This window comes from Anoplophora glabripennis, unplaced genomic scaffold, assembly GCF_000390285.2.
Source record: "Anoplophora glabripennis isolate ALB-LARVAE unplaced genomic scaffold, Agla_2.0 scaffold55, whole genome shotgun sequence".
In the NCBI taxonomy this organism is placed as follows: domain Eukaryota; kingdom Metazoa; phylum Arthropoda; class Insecta; order Coleoptera; family Cerambycidae; genus Anoplophora; species Anoplophora glabripennis.
In genome coordinates, this window is record NW_019416774.1 from 751633 (window position 1) to 755880 (window position 4248).

The window sequence follows — 4248 nt, forward strand, 5'->3', positions numbered from 1 at the left end:
ACGGGGGCGTACGTGTCTTTTGGTGTATTTGTCTGTCTGGTATATTGTTTGTCGGGGGTCGCAATTTTAAAGAAATGTATTTTAAAGTAATGCAAATAACTGATAAATAAGTTAAAACTTACCTGGGCATAACCCCGGGACAGGTACCTGAACAAAGATGCCGACGGCCTCTATGCTTAGCCGGGTATTAGGTCGGTGATTAAAAGGAAAGAAAGGGATTCTTTCCAGGTAGCCTTAATAAAGGCAGGTAGATTTTGCTCGTTGCAATCACTTCACCTCACAAACAAGCACGTCCGCTCAGCTCGGCTGTTCGCACTGAACTGATATGTGACCGTTGAATCAGATCTGGCTGATTAAGCATTAATTTATTTTATTTTTATTATTTATTATATTTATTATTTTTATTGCCCTATTATAACAATTTAAGCAACAAATTGCCTCTCCTCGAGGTACCTTTTCTTAGATTTGATGCGTCGATTTATAGATAATGGATAATAACCTGATAACTTACATAATTAAAAAGAAATTTTAAAAAATCAGTAAAAGTTATTTTTCAAAGAAATACTTTGCACTGGATACAGGTAAACGAATAAATGTAAGCCATTTTATTAAATTAAGCTTAACACCTTTCCATGTTCATTATATACAGGGTGTCCCACCACGAACTCCATCGATGGATGTCTGTGAAACCGCCTGAAGGATTTTTTTGAAATTGTGATGGTGTGATACGGACCGTGGGGTCTACCAAGCTAAAATATTTTCAAGGTCATCGTACTTCCGGTTGTACCGGAAGTCAATACTAACTTTCTTATTTTAAAAGAGCATCTATTTTTAAGTTGAGAACATATAGCACACTCAAACATAGGTTTATTTTTTTGTGCAAATTGGACATTTTGTCGAGGAAGACCTAATTTATCGAATTTGACATGAAAATTTTCTAGTTTTTATACAGGGTGGTCAAAAAAAATTATGGAATATGAAGTTCAGAAAATGTGGAAAAGTCGAAATTTTTAAATGGAAACCCCTAATTTTTTTAACGTATTCGCATTCTGCACTAAAATTAAGTGTAACTTTGTTAAAGTTTCCCTATACCTAAACCCAGTGGTTTTCATTTTATTTGCGAATAAACATTTCCTGACAGATAAGTAACAATCAACAAGGATCAGCCCTTGCTTTCTCGGAAGTTTTAATTAGGTGATTTCTTGCTTTGTTGGAAATGATTTTCATTTCGGCTGCAGAAAGTTTCACCAATACGGAAGAAAGATGCCAACTTGACATAGTCTAAGGCTAACGCCATCCCCTCACTTTGAATGAGTGCACATGACGCCACCGATTTTTTAGGTATTTCTTGATAAAAGGAAGCCACTTTTTCGACATCCCCTTTATAATTCGCAGTGACATAGGCACATTAGTTTGGCCTGTAACATATAATTTCCGGGTTTTTGTGTAGCCACGGGGTTGTAAAAAGTACCTAATGGATAAATCTAAGAATTTCGAAAAACCTGTCCTTCAGCACCCATGAATTAATTCGGAGCTATATTTTTAAATGCAAATGGTCATTTGACTGACCAAATTTGTGACTGGCGCTGTCTGGGTGGGTGGTTTGTGTAGCAGGCTCTATATCCTAGCCTTGTACATAGAAATATTAAAAAAAACTCTATTGATTGTCTTTTCAATGAACTTACGTTTAGTAGTAGGTACCTATATCATGTGTAATTTGTGTGATATTGTATTTTTTGTTACATTTTCATTTTAAAACTATTTTAATTTAAAGAACGTCGTGGAAAATTGAATAACTCATTTAAAATATCTACTTAATTAACAGAAGTGTAGTGCTTAGTTTATCATTTCAACTGAAATCAACAATGACTCTTACAGATTTATTAACGAAACAAAACATTATGACTCGACAAAAACGTCTAGGTTATTGTTCTTCTGTATCTAAGTATAACCTCATTAATAGGAATAAACTTTCAATTTATCATATTTACTTTCTAATATGAACTTAATACATCATAGTTATCTTAAACCAGCTACACAAGTAACAACAAATCGAAAGGTAATCAAGCGAATTCTCATCCACACCTTAGACAAATCTGCACAGCTTGATAGACACCAAAATATAATATCGAGAATATTCTTATGTCCAAGATATTGTAATTTAACCAAACTTACGTATATACAAAGTTGCACCCCTGAGTTATTAGCCCCCAAAATTGGGCCTTAAATTTCGAAAATAATTAATATCTCTGCAACACTTTACCGTAGAAGAACCAAATTTGGTACATGATTTAGGTTTATTACTGGTCTTCTTTGACTATGATTTAAAGTTAATTGAAGCACTACAAGTTGTTCATTGGGGATGACTCACCCCTAAAATTGTTCAGAACTTTTCATTCATTGATCGAATTGAAAAATAGTAATATTAATTCACAGCAGAATTGAATTATATTTTTTTACTCTCGTTAAATTTTAAAAATCTCTATGGTTTTCAAGAAAAACCGTATTAACGGACACAAGATTTTAAGTATTCATCAGAAAATAATCAAAAAGACAGTAGTAGGCAATGAATTTATCTTTTAAATTTGTCAGTTAGTAATAAAATTATTTTATTTCAGATTTGAGTTTTTTTCAGGGCCAGTAAAAGGTGACTTTATAAACCATCTTTGAGCAATATTCAGTTAATTACTTCAACCTTTAATTAATAACTTCATGGAGATGTTCTGCCAATCTATCTGACATGTACCTAAGTAAAATGAGGGACAAAATAATTGAGCCTATTAATAACGGAGACGTCGTTTTATTTTCATATCAACTTTTAACATGGCCCCTATTCACCCCGATACTGAGAGATAATGTATTCCCATTTGAAATGTGTAGCAGCACTTACAAATTCTCAGTTTGAAAAGCAAAAATTCACACGAATTAGCATTTTAAATCCGGCTGCAAATGGCATAAATTACCACCTGTACCATTGAAACACTAACCAGCCGATAACGAAGTTGTCATTCATACACATCCCATTTGGATCAATTTGCCCTTTTACACATACGAATCCAGTAGTATTTTTCATTAAAAATAAATAAATACCACCCGCGAAACGTAGGACGCGTATTTTGTTTAGCTGCAAATTGCCTGCCTTTATGAATGTAAAATGTATCTGCGGATGTACATATTTGTTCAACTGGAAGTTCTTTCCAGTAGCACATTATTATACAAATTGAAAATTATTGTTTTTTTACATGCATAACAATGACATGTTTCACAGTTAAAATACAACTTTTATTCAAATTAAAACTGGTAACAATTACTCGTATACACAAATAACATCCCATCCATTTATACAAAACGCATTGGTTATTTTTTAATTAACTGTAAATAAATAACAGTTTCATAGCCTCTTATAATTGGGCTTAGTGCGGCGCGAAGTTTAACAGGACAGTAGTCAGATTACGAATGAAAATATTAATATGTTTACAGAAAATATGTACCAAAAATCAAGGCTAAGTAGAGGATAAAGCACGTATATAAATTTAAATGACATCACTTACCCGATAAACCTTAGTGTTGAGACAAGGCTTCCGTGACATATTGGAAGGAGTTAAAACATATTACTACGTGCCTTTCTAAGTTTTCTTTAGTGAAACGGCGACGCTTATCACTTAATATTAACTTGTGTAAGGAAAATGACCGTTCAACGTTCAACGTGTACTTTTCACAACGGGCAGTATGAGAAATTGTTGAAGCATGAACTATACAGGGTGTTCCTAAATATCACGTACATTATAGAGGGGGTTATTATTTGGCTTATTTCATGACTAAAAGTTCATATAAACATAGGTCCGCAAACGCTTCGTTACCGATCTAGAGGGTGTTGAAATTTTAAGATTTTTTTAGTTTCTTCTTTATAGCTCTCACAGTTTTTGAGATATTTAGCTCAAATTTGGAATATAGGTTACGCTGTAGGGCTTACATCATTGGACATGCCAAATGATCGTGATATTCTACAGAGTGATATTTTTTCGGGGTTCATGCCCCCTTTTCTTCCTCTGAACTTTTGTGCGGTAGCCCGCTGGTAGATCCTAAAATCAAAAGAGGATTTTATGTTTTGTTGAGAAACTTTTTTGCCGCTTATAATTTTTTCGTATCTGCGACGTTATCGAGAAAAAAAATAAAAAACGATTTTATGCAATTCGTTAGATGAAATTTAAATTCTTAAAATGGTCCAGTAGGCTCTGGCTTTATTTA